The 15733-nt window shown below is 40.8% G+C and overlaps 1 long non-coding RNA gene across 1 annotated transcript; it reads left to right on the forward strand.

The window, feature by feature from the left end:
* Window positions 1-1085: 1085 nt before the first annotated feature.
* On the forward strand, window positions 1086-15172 carry LOC142494472 (uncharacterized). The gene is made up of 3 exons (XR_012801460.1): window positions 1086-1721; window positions 3339-3378; window positions 14080-15172. It is a non-coding gene; the product is annotated as an uncharacterized LOC142494472 (long non-coding RNA).
* Window positions 15173-15733: the final 561 nt, after the last annotated feature.

Genomic DNA, 15733 nt, shown 5'->3' on the forward strand with positions numbered 1-15733 from the left:
CAGACATCCCGTATATATGGATTGTCCCCTATTTCAATTAATTATCCAATTGTCCCACAAAAGTCTGTCGGGCGCATAATTGTCCCATATTTCAGGGGCAATGGGACAATTCAGGGATGAAGGTCAGCCAGCAGGAGATGGATGGCAGCAGTGCAGCGGCAGAAGGCAGGGGATGGCGGCTGTGGCGGACCATGGCGTCAGCAGCAGCAGCAGAGGGCAGTGGTGGAGCCTGACCCAGCAGTATGACCCGTTCATTAATTACAACTTCCAGTGTTTGCCAGGGCAGCCTCCCTCACTGCTCTCTGCTTCCGCCACCACCACCATGGTCCTCCTCCTGCATCCGCTATTCCCCTCCTTCTGTCTTCGCGTCGATGAAATCGTTCTACTGCCGGCAGACGTTCACCGCATGTTAAGCAGTGAGGAGAAGGAGGCACTGTGAGAAGGAGAAGGGGGCACTCTGAGGAGGAGAAGGTGGTGTGGAGGAAAAGGGGGCACGGTGAGGAGGAGAATGAAGCGCTGCGAGGAGGAAGGAGGGGGAGCAGCGAGCAAGAGGAGAAGAATAGGAGGTGTGAGGAAGAGAAGGAGACCTTGGAGGAGTAGATGGGCATCTGTAAGGAGGAGGAGAAGAAGGGCTGTGACTAGGAGGAGGGCTTTGAGGTGGAGGAGAAAAGAGGAGAGAGTGAGGGAGGAGGGGGTTGAGAAATGGATGGATGGAGGGAGGGGAGGCAGAGAAATGGAAGGGGGGGGGCAAAATGGTGTGGTTTTTTTCATGAAAATATATAGGAAATGTCTGAATTTCAATTAGGAAGATCAATTCAGAAATAATTGTCATTTCCAAATAAGATTGGAAAGCATGCCGTGTATTCACTATCCCCAAAATTACCAGCATGTTTCCACATTTGTCAGTGTAGCCCAACTCATAAAAACCAACATTTTTTTTTCACGTTCACTAGACATCCTTTCTGTGGGGTTTCCCATGATTATCTGTTAAACATTTCTTATTATAGTTCTATATAGATCCTTTTATCTTCAAGCTGAAAAGTTTGCTTTGGATATTTTTGTTATGCATTTGACCAAAGGTCACATTATCGGAGTGTGTTAATCTTTAATTTGTTTATGGCACGGCACATTTAAGAATTGCTATATTAGACGTGTCTGTACCAGAAGTGCTTTTATTGCATTAAGCAACTATATATAGGTTCCCTACTTATTATCAAAAAGCAAGAGCACCATCAGCCAGTACTGCTCAGTCACCAAAATTGCAGAGCAACGTTCCTTCTGTCACCTTCCCACGACCTTCGCTTCCTGTCTGAGTATGTTTCCCAATTTCTCGCTCATAAAAAGAATTCGACTTATCAAGGGACCCTCTGCCAAAATCATCAGGCTGCCGCACATCTACTCCCACCCCATCCAAATGCTTATCGCTCCCCATCCTCTGACTTAGAGCCACACTAAGCACAAGCAAAGCATTAATATAATGTAACCCCAGGTCATATTCTGACATGGACTTAATTAGCAAGCTATAATAATAGCATATAGAGAACTTTCCCATAGGAAAACGTCTGGAGGGTTTTGGGGATGGTGACTGTACATTCTGGCATCTGGGAGGATGCTCTGCACCGCAGTCTCTCTTCGGCATTTCACAAAGGCTGAAAATCCCAGAAGAAGTGTACAGAAGCTGTGCAAAGCTCTCACCCTGCAATTGCAATAAGGAGTGAGTGGTCAGTATTCCCAACCAATAACAATGCCATTTACGTAGAATTCATCTGATTTCAATTATTGTTAGTTTACTGGAGCAATTTCCAGCCTGGAGAATTTGGGATTACTGTGATGGGAAAAGGGGAGTTATACTACCTTCCATGGACTTAGAATACTGATATGATAAATACATTATAGTACTTCATTCTTATAGAAAGTCTCCCAGCTGCAAAACCCAGGCAAACCTGGTGCAAAAATACCAGATTTATCAAACAAATACAAAAAAACATTGGTTTCGATAGGAACGTTTTGCATTAATAAATCTGGTGCAGTTTTTTTGCTCCAGTTTTGCATGTGGGACACTTTGATAAATAACCATATACTGTAGTGTGATAAAATAGACACAATAAGTTATACCCCAAAGAGCTCACAGTATAATTACAGTTGGTTGGTGGTAGCGCCAGGAGATCAAATTAATTTCCTAAATTGACTAGAATCTGCCACTGGAAGCAGAATAGTTTTCTTATGACTCCAGACTCCTTATAATAAGGTTAGTCCTCTATTTATGGAAGGATACGGCTAGAAATTGCCTTTAATTGTCCTAATTCAGTTTGATCAGATTGTCAAATTCTCCAGCAGGTTTCAATGCCAGTGATCTGTTTACGTAGAATAATTTTAAAAGCAGAAATGAAGGGGGAAAAAAGAAGAGGGAGAGAGGAAAATACAGTATGTTTGTGTGTGTGTGTAGGCTATATAACAGTGCTACTAGAAACTCTGTTACGCCGAGCTTATAGTGGCAGTGTCGCTACGTTCGCGCGCACGACAGGCACAATTCAGTACTTGGCTAAAGTAGTCAAGTGCCTGCGCGCTTGCTGGCGACGTAGCGCGTTGATGCGGCAGCGTTTTGAGAAGATAATACATTTTGTCTTTTGTCACGTGAGCTGGTTCAGCCAATGAGGGCGAACCAGCTTCGTGATGCGTTTGCCACAACCCCGCATCGCCTCCCCAATCTCCTGCACAGATCACTGGGGCTGCAGGAGTGTGCGCGGTCGCGCCTGGCCGCGCAGGTAGTATAAGCTCTGCCTTAGTCTAGTTAACCTAACGCTAACCCAAATAAACATTAGTGAATAGTAACGCGAGTGAGGGAGAGAGGGAGGGGAAGAAAGAGAGACCATTTACTAGAGTATTAAGTGACCCCATACACACCTTGCTAATTTAATTCATTTGACTATACTTTAATGAGTTAAACAACAGTCATTGTTATTGCATATAACTACCTTTGTGGCTATGCGTTAAACTCAGGGAAAAATAACATCCGCTTATAATTTAGGCAATCTAACATTATTTTCCCTGATTTAACAGCACTTACTGTATCTGGCCCTATGTACCAAGGTAAATCTGTATGTGTGTTGTGACTCACTGCAGCATGTTGTGGTGTACAGTTGCATCCAATGTAAGAAAATATTTCTTCCATTTGGTTCGGGTTGTTAGGAGCTAGAAAGTTACACCACCTAAAACTTAGCAGATTTTTGGAATGGAGGCAGAAACAGTGGTCTAACACAGAAAAGTACACATCTCATAACACTATGAACTACAGCTTTTTATTCTACATTTAATTATTTGATTTAATTATTTTCCAGGTACCATCCAAAGGCAGCTTGATGCATACAAAAGGCAACGGTAACATAAGTGTGGGAGGGGGGGGGGAATCAGTGGTTATAGAGATTGTGGTACATTTATGAAACCTAGCCTAAATTATTACAGCTCTGAATATCCTTTCTTCTTAATCAGCAATGACTTAGGTCGTACACACACACTGTGTACATGTAACTGTGTATGTCCCTGATGTATAAGTCTGTATTGTATGTCCCTGATGTATTAGTCTGTATTGTATGTCCCTGATGTTCAGTCACAGAAAGGAATCTACAGATGGACGGGGTGGCAGCAGATGGTCCTGCAGGGAAGAGAAGGATGGAATAAAGAGTAGGCATTTTGATGACATAATATAACCTGGGGATCCACAACACATATATATTTTTCCAACCCTGAATCCTGAAGAGTGGGCCATATTTCTACGCACTACTTAGACATCTCTTGTTTTTCATGCCGAGTTTCATATTTAGTTAGAGCCCCAACCTTTTCTGTGTTACTGTGTTTGCTTGAGCAGTACGATATTGTAGAGCTGGCAAAGTACAGCAAGCAGTGGTGGAAGTTGATGGTACTAAGGGGAACAAAGTTCCACTACTTATTAGTTTACAACTCCAGGAGTACCACTACCTTTTTATTGACCAATATATGGTTACAATTTATATTTTAAAACCATTATTTAATTTAGGAAGCCTCCCTAACAGTCTGCTTTCTAAATATACATATCTGCATAAATATCATATATATCTGTCTAAAAATATGATCAGAATAATCTTTCCTTAATGGTAAATACATGTAGAATCTATTGAAGGCTCTAAGACACACAGCAGTGTGCTAAAGACTTGGTATACTGATAATCATAATACTACAAATTGTGTGTGTATGTATATGTATGTGTATGTATATGTATATGTATGTATATGTATGTGTATTATATATGTGTATGTATATATGTGTATGTATAATAACGCGGTCTGAGCGTGGCTCCCGATTTGGAACATCTATGTTTTTTTGTTTTTTTTACATATCTATTCAATGCTTTATTGCTAACGGACACACACGGACACACACACACAGACACACACAAACACACACTACTGTACTTAATTTGGGATAAAATCAGCAGAAAGAAGTCTGACAGCAATTGAGCAATTTTGGATTTGTTAATCCCTTCAATTTGTTCTAGGCCCCACTGGCACTGAAAGGATCAAATAACACCCATTTACCTTGTGCAAACTGCAATATTCGCTCAACCGCCAGTAAATACCCCTTATATGTTCCCATCATGAGGTGGGACCCTTAGATTAAGCTGATGCACCCCATCATGTTTGTACTGAGCATACTGTCGGGTAGTGGCACGGGTAAGAGGAAAGGAATGGTAACCTGCAGCTGAGTTTACTTGACATCTAGAAATGTGAGGGGTGACGGAGTCACATGCTTGCCATTCTGCACGTGTCACTGAGTCAGTGGGACTATCAGGGGCTGGACAGATAGGTGCTGGGAAACTCCAGAACAGGGCTACTCAGTTAGCATCCAGACCTCAAGTCCACTTAATCTGGGGTGGCAAGTAGGCCCTGGGAGCAGCTTTGTCCTCTTTCCCCCTGTCTGCTGCATGGCTTATAACTGAATTAGAGAGAGGGAGCCTTGTCATGTGTCTGATTTTCTACATCCTACAAATATCAGGTGAAAGGACAGTGGATGTCCGTGATAAATAATTGAGTAGCCCCGCTCCGGAGGTTCTTCTAATAACATGGAAGCCCGGGACAGCCTCAGGGAAATCTCAACGCCTGGGGCTGTCCCAAGAATCGGAGCTCTGTCTCCAGCTTTGGCTCCTGCTGTGCTCCCACGAGCTGGCGCTCGAGTTCCTGCTGCAGCTCTGCTCACTGCTTGGGCTGCAGCTCCTGCTGCCCCTCATGCTGGAGTAGCTGTGGCTCCTAGACCATCTGCGGGAGGTTGTACCAGGGAAAGCTGCTGACACTGCTGTAGGAGGATGGACAGGGCTGGTAGAATGGGATCGAACGTTACACACACACACACAGACATACATCTCGATGGCTGACCCATGGTACTCTGTGAAGCTACTCTGGGTAAGTCCTGAGTGATAGCGGCGGCCTTTTTCCCCCCGCGATCCCCGTTATAACGTAGTCGCATTATGTAGACCCCAAGCACCGCGTTATAATGGGGTTCAGCTGTATATGTATATACAGTATATATATACAATCTATATATATATATATATACACACAAGTGTGTGTTTATTATACACTTTGTTAATACTAGAGTGTTCTGCAATAAAATGCACCGCAGATCCTCACGGTGCTAAAGGAATTAATTGTAGTTGGGCAGAAACGATGCAGAGAAATTAAAAAGGATGCAAAGCATTGTTATTCTGTACTTAAGGCAAACTGTGAACTTTCAAAATTCACCATGTACAGTACTGTAAAGCAAGGATCCAACTCGTCAGCCTATACTGTACAAACCATTATCCCATCACTCTATGGTCCATGGGAGGGGGCGGTGTTCCATAATTACATTCATTATAACTTTAAACCCTGCAGGATAATGCTGGTAACACTTCAGCAAGAGGCAGAATGTTCCATTAGAAAAGTCTCCTTTCAGGCACTAAGCTAACTAATGGATTGGGGGTAATTACACTCTGTGTGCATGGCTTCTTCAAAGGCCTATTTTTAGTTCTGTAACACAGGCAGCATGGAGCGGTGTTGCTTAGGAAACCATCAGACATCCAGCACTGTGTGCATAGTTCGTGAATGCATCTGTACTCTGAAGCTGCCAGTGGATTAGGAACCGAGAAATGAAAACATCAAGCTGAAAAGTTCTACATCTGGACAAGTCTTTCAAGGGCATGATGGGGATAGTGATTAGCAAGTGGAACATCTCTTTGTTTGCCTCTGATAAATCTATCGGTGGCCTTATATATGCATAAATAACAATGCATGAATAATTCTACATTGCTAACATGAACACCCTTTTTTGGGAATCTAGTAAAGAAACATGGATATGTGCATCATTTCTGAGCAGAACTTTTGTTATGATTAATACAGGCAATGCACAGAACTGATGTTCTTGTCTATTGTGTGTTCCTGTGTTTTGGACTGTGTGAAGGGGGCACACAAATGTTCAAGTATCTGTACTGCCCTACCCTCATACAAAGGGTTTTCAGAAATAATACAACCCCTTTTATTTTTCGGCATATAATGCCAAAAAATAACTGCATTTTCATGAAAATATGAGCAATTATTCTGTCAGAGGAGATTATTACATTTATGAATGATTTGATAATCTAATACAAATAATTAAGACGTCTTAATAATGAACTCTCAAAATATCCCTAGAAAATATTCACTTTAATGTCTTCAAATATAACAAACGTAAACATAATTAAAACCAAAAGAGCAGTACCCCAAAAATAGACAAGGTTAGTGCATATCATATAATGCAAAGGCTAATATCAGGCTATTGCAACAAAGGTATAAAGTGAGAGCCCAGGGAAACAAGTTCCCTGCGTCATCAAGACCGGCCAATCAAAAATGTGATAAATGACCTAGAGGACACACTAATAATAACACTGGCCTAATATCATATGCAAACCACACATGCTGCAGAATGTTAATCACAAGACTGTTACCAGCCCAAAGATAATTAAAGAACTTGTGTCAGTGAAAAAAAGACTGAATAGATATAGTCCGGTCTCAGTGTGCAATGAAAAATCACAAGACCCGCTCAATAAGGTGAAATAATGTACTGGTAGATCCAATAAAGATCTTAGTATCAAAATTACACATGAAATCCGTCCAGACACAGTAGGGGTAAATAAAGAGATAATCTCAATGGGGGATAAGTATATAAGTATATGTGTTGGATCCTCAGAAAAACTGAATAATTTCACTTGAGAAGTGGTTCATCTTTGATCTCCCCACCATTCCAAACATCAGCAGAATAGCTGGACCAGTAAAGGGGACACCACACCAGGAGATATATATATGACAGGTCGATGAAAAGGATGTATAGATATAACACACAGCTAATCAGTAATACAGAGATCCTTAGGACCTGGATCACTGTGTTACTGATTTGCTGTGTGTTACATATATTCATCTTATTCATCGATCTGTCATATATTAACTGGCCCCGCGCACGTGTGGCGGCTCACATAAATATATGGACTTACATCCCCACTTCATACCTTGAGTTATAGTAAAATAAAGAGGGGTTACACACACACATATAATTTTTTTTAATTAAAACATACGCTTATTCACTTGCACTTACTAGACTATTTATTTTGCTCCTTTGCATGCTCCAAACAAAAAAAACAGTTTCATATGGACTCAAGTGTGACCATTACGGTATATATATATATATATATATATATATATATATATATATATATATATATATATATATATATATATATATATATATATACCGTAATGGTCACACTTGAGTCCATATGAAACTGTTTTTTTTGTTTGGAGCATGCAAAGGAGCAAAAGAAATAGCTATGAGTGCGCCTGTTTTTTCTGTGTTTTTGTATATATATATATATATACAAAAACACAGAAAAAACAGGCGCACTCATAGCGTAAAATTGTATAACAATAAATTTATGGAATAAGGGATAAAAATACACACTCACAAACAGAGCTGAATAAAATGCATTTTTGAGTACAACTCAGCCCGTTCAGACGCAGGAACCCAAAGAGGAGGACTTCGGTGTGATGTCCGCGGTGTGTCTTGCCACAATAGCCCCTCTATGTCCCAGCAGGGACCGAAAGCCACGAGGGACACCGCCTTCCCCTTGCTCCGGTGCTACACAGAGCATACACTGAATCAAATCTCGCGTGAGCTCGATGACGTCAGCGAGGTTTCAGCCGGAGAGAGTTCACAGTATAAACAGGAACTTGAATGTCTGAATGGCTGGTAGCAAAATGCTAGCAACGCAGCAAAAGTGCAATATATGCAGATGAGTGTCAGTATAAAATATACAAACTGGACAGTAGGCTCCACAGCAATCTCTACGCGTTTCGTCTCGAACGAGACTTCATCAGGAGATATATATATGAGAGAGAAAGGACACACGCTCCCCTGTGTGGCATAGCTACTGTACGTCATTACTGCAGGTCAATGACTCCACAGGGAGACAGCTGAAGTCAAATCAAGTTCAATAATCATTGTACATTGAGAGACATTTTTTTAATGATTCAAATTTATGCAGATTGGTAATAGAGGAGAAGAAAAAAAAGATATGTAAAAAAACATAAGATGCTTTCCTAACTTGGTAAAGGATAAGTATGTCCCAGTTTGCCAACTCTGTTCCTTTGAAATCAGTGGGGCCCACGCAGGTAACAGCAGATCACTATTAATACACTGAATGTCTGCTCTAACGCAGTTTAGTTTACTGAAAAATGTTAGGTTAAAAAGAAGTGACATCTGCTTTATGGTGCCCAGTCACCAGGTTTTAGTCAAAACCTACACTGTATAGATACTGTGTCGCTTCTGTCAAAACCTCACTATAGCATACGAGACAGACTAGATACCCACCGAAAAGGACCGCTCTAGACTGTATGACCCTTGTGTCAGGGGTCTAGTGAATGATGTACAGCTGGGTCTCTAATCGGAGAATAAAGTATTGCTAGCTATGGAAATGGATCAGCACAAGACTTGGTGGTGACACACAAAAAAGGATGAGACATTCCTAGCCCAAATAATGTAATATGGAATAGTTAAAAAAACATTTTAATTGGAGCTGTGCTCAAATCGTATAGAAAGAGGAGGTCTAAAAACCACCGTGAGTGGAATAGAGGGTAATGATATCCTATACGCAAAATGATAGCCTATTGTGCTTGCGAATATTTCAAATGTACTGATGATCGGGAAATCAGACTGCCTTGTATGTGCTTTTGATTAAGGTTATAATAACTCAAAATATTCCTTTGTACCTCAAAACACATACAGCCTTTGTGCCCCTGAGAGTTTGTGGTTATCTGGCTGGTTAGGTGCTTATTGCCTGATGACACATAAGGTCAGACAACTGGTCCAATTATACTTAATACCGTGGAGTTTAAGAGGTGCCGCAACAGATTAGTATACTGTATGTGCTGGGTTAATGGTACAGCAATGCTTGAATTTCAAGTGACCCTATTAGCTGCCAGTGTTCAGTGCACAGTAAGCTGGGTTTAGCAAGAATGCTTTGCTCACCATATCATATATATAAACTTCTTTGTGACAAAACGCGTTGGGCATTGTCTTGAAGTGGCTTGCAGGCTTAAAATGCTTTGGCCAAAGGGTTTAACTAAATGACCCTTTTTTAAAGAGATATATAGGTATTTCACTGTATATTTTTGTCATATTGGATGTAGCTTTGCGCTTCTTTGTTTTTTGTTATATACATTTGGCCACGCCCAGTAGCACTCCAATTGACACTTATATACATATATATGTGGTAATTTGGGGGGGGTAGAGCTTGCTGGGTATCTGTGTGTTTATTAACTTTGTCCAGCTGTTCAGCTGTTTTGGAGGTTAGTGGCTCCTCCTTCCAGGGTTTAAGCTTGCCCCTCCCCCCTTTCCAAGTAAGCACTTCTTTCTTTGACATGCAGCTGGTTGTGACAGATCCAGTGCGATCATTCTTCCTCTAACTGTAGAGGTAAATAAGAATTGTAATCAGTTAGTGTTTGGACATGCAATATTTGGTCATGCCTTGAAGTGGCTTGCAGGCTTAAAATGCTTTGGCCAAAGAGTTTAACTATATGACTCTTTTTCAAGAGATATATAGGTATTTCCCTGTATATTTTTGTCCTATTGGATGTAGCTTTGGGCTTCTTTGTTTTTTGTATAAAATAAGCTACAGAAGGGAATATTGTTCTGACGAATAGGAGTGCATAAAGAAATATATGTTTCCAAACTGGATAGTGGTAGACACAGAGGAAATATGAAAAAGGCTGATTAATACATGGAACAAATGTGCCCAAAAGTTGCTGGAGGTGTTTGGAAGCACAAGCAGTTGTGTTTTACAATAACTAATGGCAAAAAAAATGAACTTCAGGTTGGGGGAAACCAGTATCTAACTAGGTTCTACGCATCTTCTGGTCAAGGTCATTTACTCTAGACTTATTTCTGTAACTGTTGTTCAATTATAAAATAAATAAATACAAATATATATGTCCTCAGCATTCAAGCATTTAAAATAAATACTTGGCTTTATTCACAGAAAATATGAAAGATAAAATGCAACAATTGCTCAACTCATTTGTCCCTACACAGACCAATGCCACATAGAACAATCCCCTCCTCCTTAAATACTGCACCTGGAAGTGAGCCAATTAAGGAATCTTTTAACCCTTCATTTTATAAAATAAAAAAAAAACAAAAAGAAAAGCTGTACACAAGCTGTGCACATTGTACAATTGACAATAAAATAACATAATTTCTATACTGTAATAGAAAATTATCTTTGCATTTTATCTACCATCAAAACCATAATTACAAGTTAGACTGCAATTCAGAATCTTTATTTAAACCATGTGGGTGAAGAATTTAACATTAAAATCCAAAAGGACTCCCTTTGCAATCATTTCTTCAATCTATTGCCTCCTCTTGGTCCACATGCAATTTCCCCTAATGCTATAAATTCAAAACAATCATGGTATGCATTATATTTTTCCCATGCATGGACGTCTGTGGCATTTCTCTTATTACAGGAACATGTTCATAAATCCGTTGCTTGAACATACGTAGTGTCCTTCCTGTGTACCTCATGCCACATTTACATACAGGATGCAAAAATAAAAAAAGAAATCCCTTTTCAATGCACTTGCAGTGTGGTATGATAAGTTGTATTCTTAAAACCCTTTAATGGTAATATTAAAAATTATTATTATAAGATTGGTAATAGTGAATCCGTGAGCAATCTTGGTAAGCAACTAACTAGTCATAAACACATACAATAAGATAGAGAGTGACAGTGTAGATAGTTGCTGACCCTTGTGTGATATATATGTATGTACTTCTTCAATGAAAGATAGTAATAATCCTTTGATAAGATATATAGAGCTAGTGATATACACAGTTAGATCCATATATAATTATTGATAGAGTAAGTACATTTTTCTCAAAAACTCTGGGGTGAGCAATGCAACTCAGAGCACTAGATCACGAATAGGCGATAAACCAATATGGGAACAGACAAAAACGATTAAAAAACTGCATAAATTACAAACAGAGCGTAACTACAGCCTAAATATTTTACAGCTTTGGAGTAATGTAATGATCAGATATTCAGCCATAGATCTACAATGCAAAATATTGTCTCGATGCAGAATTATAAATCGGTGGCAAGTAACAGATTAAATACTGTGATAGATAACTCTGCATTGAGAAAATATTTTTGCATTTTATACCTAAGGCTGAATAACTAGTAATCTTATGATCATACCGGATAGAAGAGACATACTAGCAGTTCCCCTCACTCCAACGAGGCTATAACTTGATGCAGACTTAGGCTAAGGCCATACTGCCTTCGCCCCTGCAGAGGCGTGCAAAGGTTGACACATGTTTCAGTGCATCTCTTTTCTTCTTTTAAACGATTTCAATCATTCGTTTTAATTGCAAAATTGTAATTGAATCTATGTTTTCTGTCTCAAGAAATGTAAGTCCTGTTTGCAATCCTGCGAACACCTCTGCGATCTTACGTGGCGGCTCTGGTTCCTCGTCCTCATCGTCTTCGGTTGCATCCAAATCTTTATTTACACTACTATGGTTTTGGATTATTTCAATGTCAGTCATATGCTCATAGGTAGGACAGCTGCTGTCCCCATCAACCCAAGATTCAATTGTGGCCCCACTTTCCGTATCAACGAACGGTTCCAGTACTCTTTCTGCATTTGCCATTTCAATTTCTGTGAGGCCTTCATTAATATAGCTTGCAAATAAGAGATTGGCGGCGGCGACCTCTTCCTCCGTAAACCCCTCAAAGTCATCATCTTCTTCACTATCACTGGCGACTTCAAAGTTAGACGGTACCAGACTTGCACCTCTTATGTTTCGCCAACATTTCGAAATGCACATTTGTGTGATTGCTTCCCAGGCTTCACCACCAATGTAAAACACTTCTTTAAGGTTAATTTTCTTTAAAAATGTAGTAACTGAATCATCACTTGAGATTATTTGCTGTATCAGTGTTTTTTGAAAGTTCATCTTGAAGGTTGCAATAATGCCTTGATCCAGTGGCTGTATTTTGGATGTGGTGTTCTTGGGCAAGTAACTGACACGTATTTTTCCATCTCGGCTTATTAGCCTATCGGTCGGCGGATGGGCAGGACAGTTACCAAGTAACAACAAAGCTTTGGTATCCAACCTTTGTTGCCGTAAGTGTTTACGAACCTCTGGTACGAACTGATGAAACCACTTTTCAAAAATGCTGGCAGTCATCCATGCATTTTTACTAAAGTCATACGAAAAAGTCATAGTACCCATATTCACATGGTGGAAGGACTGTGGCGATTTAAACTTGACAATACAAAGTGGCTTCAGTTTGTGATTTCCAGTTTGGTTCACATAAAAAAGTACAGTCACTCTGTTTTTCAGTTGTTTAAATCCTTGTTTACGTTGTTCGTCATTCTTACAAGCCAAAGTGGTATTCGGTAACATTTTGAAACACAGTCCGGTCTCATCGCAGTTATAAACCTGTTCTGCGGTATAGTCACCATCTTCAATTATCTTCTGAAGCTGGGCAGGTTACGAGCATGCAGCTTCATCGTCAGCTGAGCGTATCTCTCCTGATATATCGGTTTTCCTTATTCCATGTCGCCTTTTAAAGCGATCTAGCCATCCACTACTTGCCGTGAAGGAGGTTGAAGCATTGCCGTGAAGTTTGCTGTGAAACTTTTTGGCTTGCGTTTGCAGATGGGGTCCAGACAGAGGCGTGCCTTTGGATCTTTCTTGGACAAACCACTGAAAAACAGCTTTATCCAACTGGCTGTCTTTAGGTTCATGCAAACGATTACGTTTCAGTCCATTGTCTGTTTCTATGGACTTAACTGCATCACAAAGTTTCTCCTCCTTCTTTTTCCATCCAAGAACTGTAGACTCATTCAGTCCTAGGTCTCTAGCCACTTTGGTTTGCGTGACTCCAGATTTTATTCCATCAAGCGCAGCAATTTTTTCTTGTACAGTAAACTTCTTATGTTTGGTTGAAGTTTCCGCCGTTTCTACCTGCCAGGGGTCTTCAGTATGCCTTTTCCTAGTGTTGAAAACATGAGACTTTTAACAACTGATCTGGAGGGCTTAAGTACCTGAGTACAGTATTTTACCCGCGGGGTCATTTGACGCCAGAACCGCGGAGGAGCAGGGGGAACAGGCAGCCTACAGCAAACAGAGCGCGCACACACAGCGCACACATAGCGCACAAAACCCACAACCCACAGCCCACACCAAGCCCGCACAACAAGTGCACAGAGTGCCCACAGAGCACCTTGTGTGAGGAGGGGGGGGACTGTATGAGGAGGGGGGTACTTTGTGAGGAGAAGTACTGGATGAGGAGGGGACCACTGTGTGAGGAGTGGGGGTACTGTGTGAGGAGGGGGGTACTGTGTGAGGAGGGGGGTACTGTGTGAGGAGGGAACTAGACATTTTTATGTACAGTATTTTTTCTTTTTATTGATTAGAAGGGGGAAGGGTCTCCTGCAGCTTAACTCTGTGTGGTCTTTCGGTTAACAGAAAGATGCTGGCCTTTGAAGTGGTAGGGTGCGTTGTGATCGTGGCCTTGAGCGCACAGAACTCAAACACACTCAGAACTCATACAGCACCCACAGCACACAGAGTTCCCACAGAACGCCCTGAGTGCGCACAGAACACACCGCCCTCAAAGAGCGCCCACACCCGGCAGCACAATCCCATAAAGAGGAGAGGTAGGAGATCTTCAGCTTATATCCTATTCACTTATATTCTTCTGTTCTATTGTGCTGGGTTTGTGTTTTGTGTCTGAACTCCCAAACGCCAGGTAGAAGATTCCTCTCTGTTGCCTGATAAAAAACAAAAAGATCTTGACTCCTCTTTGTGGCTACTACTACTGAGTCCATGTACAGTATAAGCTTTTATTAATGTTTTGTCCCAATTTTATCCCCCCCACCACCCAAAAAAATATATTTTAAAACGGGAGCCACGTTAATACCGCGTTGTACGCGGATTCGTGCTATAACAGGTGCACTATAATGGGGTTAAGCTGTATTACTATTATTTTTTTATTATTGAGAAGCTCTCTAAACAGTTAAAAGGTAAAAAGAGATGTTTCCTTTACTTGTTTTTAAGTTGAAGAGGTAAGTGGGAATTTAGACCAGGGTAATGCAGTTGATTTGGTCTACATAGAGTATGCTTTTGATACGGTTCCACACAAGAGGTTAGTGTACAAAGTACAGCAAATTAGACAAGGTAAAAATATTTGCACTTGGATTGAAATCTGGTTGAAGGATAGACAGAGTTGTCAGAAATAAAACCTTTTCAGGTTGAGCTAAAGTTGTGTATCACCCTATCCCTGGCTATGAATGGTGTCATATCAGATTAGTCCATAAAACATAATTGCTCAGTCTCTCAGCCATATAGATGGTGTGTGGGTAAATTCTGGCTGGTGTGAATATAAGTGCAGTACAGAAATGGGCACCAGGACTTTTATAATAGAAAAGGGTATTTATTAAACAGCCATCCAAGAACAGCTCACATATATTGACATAGGAGATACCTTGACATAACTCGTGACAATTAATCATTTCAGGGGATTCTTCATCTTGTGAACTCTGATACTAGACATAGAAGGTACTTGACTTGTTAACTATTGAAAAGGATAACATGGAAAGAGCTTGCATGGAGACCCCCGATGCATTGAGAAGCTGCCGGTTGGGCAGATTCAAAGTGAGCACAGGCTGCAGTATAGGTAACCCTATGAGGACAATGAGTTCAGGCTGCAGTAGGGGCAACCCTGTGAGAACAGGACAGTGTTGTATATTTAGCCCACAAACGTAGGTTTCCCAATCCTCTAACAGGCGCTATCTTGAGAAGGGCATGTTACCAACTTTAAAACAAACCGTGAGACAACGTATTTATTTTTCTACCACTAACACTTAAACACCATTTACAGGACTTACAGTGAGGACCCCAGTTAGAACTCAGAAAAACCTGCTTCCAGAACAAAGGGCCTATATATACCCTTTGTGCTTCCTATGGTCACATTACTTCTCACAGGGTAGAAAGGGGAGGGTGAACCCTGAGTGATCCCACCCACTTACTGTAACTCCTTATGGCAGTTAACTCCTTGTCGAAATAGTAGCCATCCAGGAGGGGTCTACAGTTCTAAGTGGAGTACCTCATGGTTCAGGAC

This window comes from Ascaphus truei, chromosome 5, assembly GCF_040206685.1.
Source record: "Ascaphus truei isolate aAscTru1 chromosome 5, aAscTru1.hap1, whole genome shotgun sequence".
Lineage (NCBI taxonomy): Eukaryota > Metazoa > Chordata > Amphibia > Anura > Ascaphidae > Ascaphus > Ascaphus truei.